This window comes from Cervus canadensis, chromosome 1 (genome assembly GCF_019320065.1).
Source record: "Cervus canadensis isolate Bull #8, Minnesota chromosome 1, ASM1932006v1, whole genome shotgun sequence".
Taxonomy (NCBI): domain Eukaryota; kingdom Metazoa; phylum Chordata; class Mammalia; order Artiodactyla; family Cervidae; genus Cervus; species Cervus canadensis.
This window is the reverse complement of record NC_057386.1, coordinates 109,604,084-109,615,637: the sequence shown is the minus strand read 5'-3', so window position 1 is coordinate 109,615,637 and position 11,554 is coordinate 109,604,084. Positions and strand designations below refer to the sequence as shown.

Below are 11,554 nucleotides of genomic sequence, written 5' to 3'. Positions count from 1 at the left end.
GAGGGACACTGAGGGATTCAGCCCTGCTCTGTGGCTCCTGGTTGGTCCACATGCCCTCCTTGATCACTTTGGACCCGATCCTGATGAGGAGACTGGTCGTCAGTGTCACACAGCCCATCACTAAGCACAGCCACAAGGAATTCCCGTGTGATGGGGATGTCTGATGGAAGTTTGCCCTCTACTCCAGGGTGGGACCCATCCCTGCCCTGAGCCTGACAGTGACTTCAGCAGTGCTGGGTTAGGTCTCTGCTGTCACTTGTGCTGTTAAATCCAGGCCGTCTCACCTCCTCAACCAGGTCCATCTTTATGGGGTCCATGAAATTGTCTCCCTTTCTCTCTGGGCTCCAAATACAAGCAGAATGCCCATGTGCCCAGACACACAGGGTCCCTCACAGGTACTGAGCAGGATGATGAGGAAGGAGAAGTCCAGCATCTGTGCCCTGGAGCCCCAGGGGGCCTCTCCCGTCCCCCACACTTCCCTGTCCTGCTCCAGGCTTTGTGCTCTGCCTGAACCCTGACTCTTATGGAAGCTGGGTCCTCCCTTTCCCCAGGGATTGTTGCCTGAGGAGCCCTTCTCTCTGGGTACTTGGAGACCCTCCCCATTAGATCGCAGTTCTCAGACTCCTCACTTGCTTATTTCTTCCATTTGACTCATTATCTCTCCCCCTTTTCCCTCCCTGGTCCCTTGTTTGAGATGATATTGGATGAATGTTACTATTTTGGACACAGACCTTATGAACTCACCTTCATTAAATCTATGTATTCTAATAATTGAAGCTTAGAAGGTTAGACTTCACCATGTCCAGTGAAGATTAGGTACCTGGTCATAAGGATTTCTCAACCAGCAATGAAACAGGAGCCCAGACAAGGATGAGATTCCCATTTATAGGCATAATCTTTTATACCAAACATTTAATATAGAAAGATTACAAAATTAGACCAAAAACATCTTTAAATACCTGAGTCAAAAAGAAGTACTCTGAGGACCATGAACAAGGGTAAATGAGAACCCCTGGATGAGATCAAGAAGAGATTTGTTGTACCTGAGAGCCTCCTATTCTCTTTGCAAAGAGAGAAAGAAGAACACAGCCATGCAGTCTGGGCTGGGAAGGTCCCGGGAGGCCCTGCAAATTCAGCCTTGACTACATATCAACCTGGGAAGGAAACTCAGACAGAATCATGACCAGGCACAACCCACGGGCACGCCGGGTGTTTGAATCCTGAGACTTGGTTCAGGTGGTTGTTGTCTGGTAGTAAACCCACGAGCTAGGCAGAGCAAACTCAGACATCAGGGAATCCTGAAATTCATTAGTTCATCAGCATACCATTCAGGGGTCTGAGGTCATTAGGTACCTGGAGAAATCAATGACCAGGCCCAAACTCGACGAAGGCCCTGGGAGGTGACCTCAGAATGACCCTCCTGCAAGTGTGAGAAAGCCCTTCCAGGAGGCTGTGGTGTGAAGGGCGGGAGGAGGAGGTCTGAGTCCAGCAGGGGGCGCTGTGGGCCTGGTCCTGAGAGCTCAGGGTCCTGGCCAGGCAGGCTGGCACCTCCTCCCCTTGCTCTTGCCCACGTGGGCAGCAGGGTCCTCACTGGAGGGTGAAGTTCCTGCACCTGGACCCCCAGGAGATGTGGCAGCTCTCAGCTCAGAGCCACAGGCTTGCCTCTCAGTTCCTGCTCCTCTGTCATGAGATCAGTGCCCAGACCTGACATCCGACCAAAGAAAGAGGGACGGTCATACAACAAAAATGAACTTCCTTCAGTAACCTCGACCTCCAGGGATACCTGGACAGGGGATGAGAGACCCCTGCAGAGGGGCTGCCCCGTTGCCGACAGAACCCCCAGTGTTCACAGTGGGAGAGGGATGAAGGCAAGGACCCTTTGTCACCTTCTATGTCATTTAAAAATGTTCCCTGTTGTGTTATTTGGCAATTTCAACATTTTGTAGTGAACTATGGAAACTCATATTGTTTCAGTTTTAGTGGCTTCCTTACTTGTTCCTTCCCATTATATTAATACTTTATATTAATATTTGTAATATGAAATATATGAAATCACAAGTTCCACCAAACTGTCATCAATATGTTCATATAATAAGAAAAAAATGAAGTAGGAATATATATTTTTCACCTCTATGAGTTGTAGTTCTGAAACACCTCTGACAAATTTCATGGGAATTTTAATAAACTGCTACTTTAGCAGTAAATCCAACATGAATACAAAATAAGAATAGTATTTACATTTTTAGCTCAAAGAAACAAGAGATGAACAAGACTTTTCCCGTCTCTTGCACACATGTTAACGCTTGAGATGTCTGAGCTCCTTCTCATCCTCGTTGCCCCCACATCCCTCCTCCCTCCCGAGTCCATCGGCTCCACAGCAGAACCACAGGGAAGGGAGTTTTACAGTGTCCACGGTGCTCACCACACCTACCTGAGCACCACACGGTGCTTTTCTATTTCTATGATGAGACATGTATGCCAGCTTTGTTGGAACTGAACTTGCCAGCTATCATCATTGCATGATGACATGGTGACCTTTACCCCTAAAATCCACAGTTCTATTGACGTTACTCCACATGGTCGTGGCTTTTCACAGCACAGGAGGCTGTCACTGCAAGCCTGGCCGTGTGTCTCTACATGTCTCTCCCCACCTCCCGTCCTGGTCCCCCCACCGCTGGGACTAGAGACAGTTTTAAAGATTGCGTTCTAGGGCCACCCATTACCCTTCACACCAGGCACAGGGTCTGGATACTCTACTGGGCTCAGGGTCGGTGGAGGAGGACAGACGGCATCACACAGACCGGACACAGGGGTTCCCTGAGAAAGACAGACAACATTCTAAAGATGGTCTCAGGTTTGGGAAAAGCTAGATTATTGGGGAAGAGAGGGAGACTTAGGAGAAAGAAATGGCAACCCATCCCAGTATTCTTGCCTAGAGAATCCCCTGGACAGAGGAGGCTGTCCGTGGGATCGCACAGAGTCGGGCACGACTGAAGCGGCTTAGCACGCATGCGTGCACGCTTTGGAGAAGGAAATGGCAACCCACTCCAGTGTTCTTGCCTGGAGAGTCCCAGGGACGGAGGAGCCTGGTGGGCTGCTGTCTGTGGGGTTGCACAGAGTCGGACACGACTGAAGCGACTTAGCAGCAGCAGAGGAAGACTTGCAGACTCCCCCTTCAGGCTCAGACTCTCCAGGGAGGGGATAGAGGACCGAGGTCACCAAGGTCACGGGAGCACAATTGCTGAATAACGTCACCCCATCACTCAGGGGCTCCTTCTGGTTCTGTCCCTGCTCTGTGTGAGGTCCAGCATCTGCCTCCTTTAAGCACCCCCACCCCAGGGGACCTCAGGTGACCTGGGCAGGGAGAAGAGGAAGTGATTTGCATGAGGTCCCTCCTCCTGATGGGCTGGAGGCATGAAAAGGCCCAGGACCCCACCTCCAGCCCAGGAGGCTGAGGAGCCCACGTCCTGGGAGGGACCGCACCATGGCCTGGACGGTACTTCTATTCGGGCTCCTTGCTGGCTTACGGCTCAGGTCAGTGGCCGGGACTCTGCATCCTTGGGCCACCTCCACGCAGGGTCTAAGGGCCCTTGTCTCCACAACAACCCCTGTCTCTCTCCTATTCCTTTTAGGGGTGGATGCTCAGACTGTGGTCCAAGAGCCAGCACTGTCAGTGTCTCCAGGAGGGTCGGTCACCCTGACCTGTGGCCTCAGCTCTGGATCAGTCACTACCAGTAACTACCCCAGCTGGTTCCATCAGACCCCAACCCAGGCTCCCCGACTGCTTATCTACAGCCCAACAGCTGATATCCTGGGGTCCCTGCTCGCTTCTCTGGCTCCATCTCTGGGAACAAAGCCACCGTCACCATCACAGGGGCCCTGTCCGAACAGAAAGCCGACTATTACTGTGGTCTGGGAGCTAGTAGTTACAATGGCAGACTGATGGAAGCCCATGGGGAAGTGCTACCAAAACCCGCCCTTGTGCTCAGAGGGCTCAGCCCTTAGTGGCAGGAGAGGCAGAGAGAGTTGGGACGGGTCAGGATCCCCATGGGGAGGGAGGCGCTGGGCCCCGTCTCCTGTCCACTGCTTCATGGCCCCGTGTCTCCTCCCAGCTCTCCCCGGGTGTGTCCCTCTGTCCAGAGGACCCCTCTCTGCCCATGTTGTTGGGAAGGAGGCTTAGCTCCACAGCGAGACTCAGACCCCCATCACTTCCAATAGGACTCTTATCATTCAAATCTCACTAAGAGATGTCCAGCATCATGAACGTTAGCTTGCAGATAAATTAATATTCCATTTACCCGAAGGGGCACCACCAGTGAAATTTTCTAGAAATGCAGTTTCCAATTAGAGCTCCTGAATCACAACTTTTGTTGGTGGCAGAAATCTGTGGTTAACAAGAAACTGCCCCCTCTCCCCAAATATTTAGGAACATCAAAATTCCAGATGTATGTCTTTGTCTGTATTGTGAAATAACCCCTGAGAATTGTCTTACAATTCAGCCCAGTCATGTTAATTCCCCATGACACATTCACTCCCAGTTTTTGGATTTTGATAAATCCAAAACCCTAGAAATGCAATTCACATCTGAAGCCATGGGGAAAACTGTGTCTTTATTTAAACATAAGACTGGAAGTTGGGAGGGATTTTCCCAAACCTGTGCTGTCTAAGGACACACCTCGAGGCTCATGGGAGGACTTATGCTCCTGGAAAACCTTATTCAGAAATGGCTCCAAAAATCCCCACACCCTCCGCTGACTCCCTGGGTGCCGAATGCCAGGTCATGGCTGGGCTCCTCAGCAGGTGGAACGCCCCCCAGTCCCTGCTCCCATAAACAGTGCGCGGGGAGATGGAGCAGCAACAAGGGAAGACTGAGTTAGGAGGAAAGCAGGCTCGTGTCCACCGCTGTCCCCTCTGCTGGTGACTGTGGGGCCAGGAAAACCTGGGCCTTGACCCCACCTGGGTCATCAGTGCCGAATGTGAGATGGGGGCCAGTGGTTGGCACTGTGATCACCCCCTCCCTCCCTGGGGTCCCCAAGTCCTCGGAGTCCAGGGAGGTGAGCATCTCACTCTGCAGCACGGCAGCGCCCTCAGCCTGGCTCCCCTCCCTGAGGGCAGTGGCCCAACGAGGACTGGTCTCAAACCCTGGGTGGAAGGAGCTGCTGGCAGGAGTTGCCCCAGGTGCCCAGGTCAGCGTCAGACACGGAGTAATGGGTCAGGGCACAAAGTTGCTGAGTCAGTGGGCAGAGGATACACACCCCTCACTGATGGGCTATTAGTTGGGAGATAAAAGGGCAGCTGGAGGAAGCACAAGCTGGAATCAAGATTGCTGGGAGAAATATCAATAACCTCAGATATGCAGATGACACCACCCTTAAGGCAGAAAGTGAAGAAGAACTAAAGAGCCTCTTGCTGAAAGTGAAAGAGAAGAGTGAAAATGCTGGCTTAAAGCTCAATATTCAAAAAACTAAGATCATGGATTCTGGTCCCATCACTTCATGGTAAATAGATGGAGAAACAGTGGAAACAGTGGCTGATTTTATTTTTCTGGGCTCCAACATCACTGTAGATTGTGATTGCAGCCATGACATTAAAAGACGCTTAGTCCTTGGAAGGAATGTTATGACCAAACTAGACAGCATATTGAAAAGCAGAGTTATTATTTTGTCAACAAAGGTCTGTCTAGTCAAGGCTATGGTTTTTCCAGACGTCTTGTTTGGATGTAAATAAATAGTATTTTTAAAAGTGTTTTCAGAGTTTAAGCAAGATGATATCATTTTCCCTAACTTTTCCTCTCTGTTCTATCTGGAAGAGCTGGAGTCCTAAGCTCAGAGGGCCCACCTCTCTGACCTAGAATGGCCATTCACCAGGGTCCCCAGCCTCCCCTTCTCTGCACTGTGGCACGTGCCCTGACCTCCTGCCCCAGGACTCTTCCTGTCTCTGCAGGGAGAAAGCTGACTCCTCCCTCACATTCCAACCGAGCAAGCTTTCTTCAGACCCCTTTGACCCCAACCCTGACCACGTCACAAGCAGCATATAAGAGAGGTCACCAGGCGTGTGTCCTGCTGATCCCTGTCACTGCCCTTTTACACACACGTGCAGGGTCCACACAGCAGGCAGAGCTGGGCTGTGGGATCACAGTTACCAGAGATGCACATTGTGGAGTATGGTCGGTTTCCATGGAGACGAGAGCATGGAGAGAATGCTCTCCAGTGTGAGGGCATCCCTGTGCCCAGGGAGGACCTACAAAGGCCCCTCAGCCCTCTCTCCCGGGGGTGCCATCAGCAAAGCCTGCTGTACAAGGCGCCACTCTGCATGGGGGCTGGGACATACCAGGGGCTGGAGGAGGTGCCTGTGGCCAGCAGGGGGTGCAGTGCAGAGTCCCAGAGGGGGTTCTGGGTCAGACAACAGGGAAAACACTCAGGGCCCTGGGAAAACTGTCCTCTCTTATGGGGACCCTTGGAATTGTGAGGCCCATCCACTGGAGCTCCTGGTCCGTCCCCACGCAGTTCAGATACTGGTCCTTCATCCTGGTCCATGTGGGGTTTTGGTGGAGTCTGGGTCAGGGAGGGGCTGCTGCAAGGTGAGGAGTCGGAAGATGTCTCCAAGGAGGAGGCGGCTCCTGGGAGAGTGTGTACAGAGAAGATACAGCTGTGGGCAGAGGCCCCACAGGGTGACGTGTGTGGAGTGAGGTATGTGACAATTGTGTATTAGCACATTGCAGATGTGTCTGGTGGTTTTTTTTTTGGATGGTAAATTTATTGCTTAATATCCGAATAAAAACACAAGGTTTTTGCTTGAAAAAGGGCATTTAGTAATAGTATCAATTTACTTATCTGGTATAAAAATTTCTATATTGATTTTTTTAAGAATAATTAGATGACTAATCATTGATAGTTGTTTGTCAATTTTCACCTTAAGTTTAATTTATTAGGTGTATGTATAACTGGTTTAATTGTTTTACCAAGAACTAGGAAAATTTACATTTTCTCCATGTTTTGTAATACTACACAAAGCAGATCTATTGGAACCATGTGACCACTGTTGGTGTTTGTAGATATTCCCAAAAGTGTAGATACCATGTCTTTCTGAAAGAGCTTCAGTAAGAAATTTTTTATTGCTGCAAGCGGGCTGTCATAGTTGTGGCAAGAAGGGGCTTCTCTCCTGCGGGCACAGGCTCTGGGATGCAGGCTCAGTAGCTGTGGCTGCAGGGCTTCATTGCTCTGTGGCATGTGGAATCCTCCCTGTCCAGGGTTTGAACCTCTGTCCCCTACATTGGCAGGTGGATTCTTCACCACCAAACCAACAGAGAAGTACAAGAAGTTTGTTTACTTTGGAAAGTTTAGTCTATTTGCATATTTTCTCTAATATAGCCAGTATTGTAACCTGCCAAAAAGCATGAATTTTATCTGCTGTTTTTCCATTTATAATTTTCCACATGCCACCTACAGGGGGCGCTGCAGGACTGCCCTGGGGACCCTGCACGGGTGTTCCGGGAGAGTCGCTCAGGACAGCAGCTGGGCTGGGGGCGGGGGCTGTGCTCCTGGGGCGTCTCAGCAGTGTGTCCTCTCTGGCTGCAGAGTCCCCTGAGCAGGGAGCTGTGTGGTCTCAGCAGGTGCTTCCTTCCCCTGGGTCCCAAGGGGGAAACCCCTTCCACCTCTGAGTCTGGGCTGTGAGCTGAGCTCCAGCACCAGGGTCAAGGAGGGGCTGGGTGATTGCCGGGGTCCAGCCCCGGATCCAGGGGCTGGATCCAGGGGAACCCTCAGGATGAACGGCGTTGGCGAGAGAGAGAGACAGTGAGACAAAGCTCGGGGCTGAGTCAGGAGTTTATTTTTGCACGGCCCCTTTATACCCTTAACAACATCTTTTTGGGGGAAGTGCATATTGCTTACCCACAGGTCATCTCAAAACATTACAGCAACTTGACCTTCAACAGAAACAGGATGTCACCCACATACTTTTCGTTCACAAGAGTCTTTCTTATCATTTGGCCTTCAGGCCTGCTAACATTTTATGGCTTGCACCTGGTGTGACTTAAGCAACTTCAGTAGCCGACCGTGTTTTTCTTATGATTAATCTGTTTTCTTTCTAATAGGCATCATCTCTATGGGAACTAGATAGGATTACATTTTTTACAGAACAGAAATGCGAAGGACTGCAAAAACAGCAGATATAGCACAAAACAGGCTCTTAGTCTAAAAGTTAACCACCTGCAAGAAGTCACCAGCTAATCTCTATCTAAAGTATTTTCTATTAGGCACATTTGTAACTGTTATATTTGTGGAGCTTTTCTCACCACGCGGAGGGACCTATGCTTAATAGTTTCTTTTGTTAGCGCACTGTGCTTAGGATGTTTAGAACAATCATGAGCATTTTTTGCAGTGGGAGCACACATTTATCAAACAAGCCAGAATGCCAGCAAAAGGGTTTGAATTGAAGCATTTCCTTCATCCCTGCCCCTTCATAGGGTACCAGCGTCCAGGAGATTTATTAATTAGGGTTTTAAGTTGGTCTTTATTCAGTGAAAGAGGAGCAGGAGAGCTCTCGGCAGGCTACACAAGAATCCGCAGCAGGGCAAACAAAAACAACAGCAGAAAAGTGGGGAGGATACAGAGTGGGGTAGAGGCCGGGGCCAACCTGGAGGGTCCTTTATATCCTGGACGGCCTTGCCTGTCAGGTTTTTTCCTCATGACCTCGTCATGGATGGGGTCCTGGATGGCCTTGCCTGTCTGGTATCTTCTTCATGATCTCGTCATGGGTGGGATCTGCAATAATGGCTCCCGACAGGTGGGCCCTGGGTGGACCCCAACTGCATGGCAGCCCCTCCTCTCAGAGGCTGGGGGAGAACAGGAGGCCTGGGGCAGCCCAGCCCCACTGTGGGGACCAGGGTCCTGTGGGCACCGTGGCCTGGACTCCTCTCCTGCTCCTGCTCCTCTCTGTCTACACAGGTAGTGACGGGCCCCGGGCACCAGGGCTTGGTCCCCGGCCTGCACCAGCCCCCGGGGCGCAGACTCCGGGAACCTTTCCTGTAGCTCCTGTCCCGTCTCCCCATGTCTGTGTCTGCAGGCTCCGTCTCCCAGCTTGTGCTGACTCAGCCCGCCTCCCTCTCTGCGTCTCCGTGAGCCTCAGCCAGACTCTCCTGCACCCTGAGCAGTGGCTACAATGCTGGTGATTTCTCCATACGTTGGTTCCAGTTGAAGCCAGGGAGCACCTGCGATACCTCCTGAATTTCTACTCAGACTGCAATAAGCACCAGGGCTCCGGGGTTCCCTATCGCTTCTCTGGATGCAAAGATGCCTCAGCCAACGCAGGGTGCCTGCTCGTCTCTGGGCTGCAGCCCGAGGCCGAGGCCGACCATGCCTGTGCTGTGGGGCATGGCAGCAGTAATGCTTACACGGCGCTCCAGACCAGGGAGGAAGTGAGACGACACCTCCACTCACGCCTGCTTGAGGCTCGGATGAAGTCTAGTTCAGGGGTGACTTAAATCATCAGATGTTTGGCAAGCACCTGATTTTGCTAGATCCAGCAGATTTGATAACTTTGTATCTTTTACTTCAATTCACCTGTTAGATTGCTAAAATACTCTTGTCCAATGCAGGTTTTGTTTTTTTGCAAACATTGCTTGTTCAGAGATAAAAACCTTTCGATGGATACATTGATTGAGCCCAGAAGAGGTGGTTTCAGGCCAGACCCAGTTCAGGGTCGAGAGATCAATAAGACATGCTTCTGTGAGTGTTTCACTTGGGATTTTGTGATATAAAGGCCAACATGCAGAAGTTAATTGTATTCTGTAGTCGAGTAATGAATCTCCAGTTTCTAAAAATAGTAACATGTAATATATAATCAATATAAAACACTTTAAAAAATTCTGAGGAATATTAAAAGTTTGTGCACTGAAAACTAGAGACACGCAAGAGAATTTCATAAAATAATGAATAGATACTCCTGGTATATCATTCGAAACACTGACTGTCACTAAGATAACAGTCCCTGAAAATAGCACAACTTTGTAAAGCAACTGGTTCTTGTTCAGTCACTAAGTCATTTCTGACTCTTTGTGACCCCATGAACTGCAGCACATCAGGGTTCCCTGTCCTTCACCATCTCTTGGAGTTTGCCCAAGTTCAAGTGCATTGAATTGGTGATGCCATCCAACCATTTCATCCTCTGTTGTCCCCTTCTCCTCCTGCCCTCAATCTTTCCCAGCATCCAAGTCTTTTCCAATGAGTCAGCTGTTCACATTAGGGGGCCAAAGTATTGCAGGCTCAGCTTTAGCATCGTCCTCCATGAGTATTCAGGGTTGATTTTCTTAAAGATTGATGGGGTTGCTCTCCTTACTGTCCAAGGATGCTCAAGAGTCTTCTCCAGCACCACAGTGTCATCGTAAAGCAGCTATATTCCAATAATAAAATGATGACAACCGTTCCCAAATGGATCACAGTTCTCCATGCAAACATGGTCTTCACTTGCTATGAAGCATGAGGTAGGAAGTTCTAGCGAAGAAATGGAAATGGTGAGAAAAGAAATAGAGGAAAAAACAGCCCTGAAACCATTCTCCTCTAGTCCCAGTAGACCTGATATGTCTGAGGAAGGGAAGGCGCATGAAGGGGTGCTTGAACTCCAGGAACACGTGTTCTGTTCTGGGAAATCCCAGTGAGGTAGAAAGATCAGCTTTAGTCCTGGACGTGGCCTAGAACAGGTGAGGGGAGGGTGGCGGGCAGAGTGTGGGTGTAGTGGTTGGGTGGGGGGGATGCTGGGTTCCTGAGCTTCACCTGCCTCCCTTCCTGGGGTCCCTGAGAGCACGGAACCCAGCAGACTGAGTGTCCCCTGACTCAGCACAGCTGCCCCCTCAGCTCGACTCCCCTCCCCAGGGCAGCATCTCACAAGGGGTGGTCACACACCCCTGGATGAAGGAGCTGCTGGCAGCAGTTGCCCCCGGTTCCCAGGTCGGAGTCAGCAGCACAGAGCAGGGGGGTCAGTGCCGCCCTTGCTGGGTCAGTGGGCAGTGAACACACATCCCTGTCCTTCCGCCACAGAAGGATCTCCTGTTAAAGGAAAAGGAAATGGAATTCAGAGTTTCTTCAAGTAATTTCCACATAGTCCAGGATCCAGTAAAAATTGTCACTTCTATCAAGAACCAGGAAACTAAATGTTGAAGGGAAGTGAGACAGCATAGACATCAATGCTGAGAAGCATCAGATGATGAAATCAGGTGACAGATATATTTAGGGATAAAACATCAAATCTATCTGGTGAGCAAATACAAAAATTCTTGGGCCCAAAGGAAAAGGATATAAATGGAAGGAAAAAAAAAAGTATCATGAGAACAAGGTAGTGAGAATAACCTGAAAATACAATGGGTGAAAATAAAACAGTTCTCTGTATACTCTCAAAGACATGTAATATTTATTATTTAATTCATTTATTTGTTCATTGGTAAGGTATTTCGTTACCTGAAAAAAGGCAGCCCCACCTTCCTCACAAGGCTTCCCAGGTGTCACTCGTGGTAAGGAACCCGCCTACCAATGCAAAAGACATAAGAGATGTGGGTTCTATC

At 50.0% G+C, this 11,554-nt stretch overlaps 1 pseudogene; it reads left to right on the top strand.

Annotated features, from left to right (window-relative positions):
- The first annotated feature begins 3,484 nt into the window (after positions 1-3,484).
- LOC122432586 lies at positions 3,485-4,005 on the top strand (annotated as a pseudogene).
- The last annotated feature ends 7,549 nt before the right edge of the window (positions 4,006-11,554 follow it).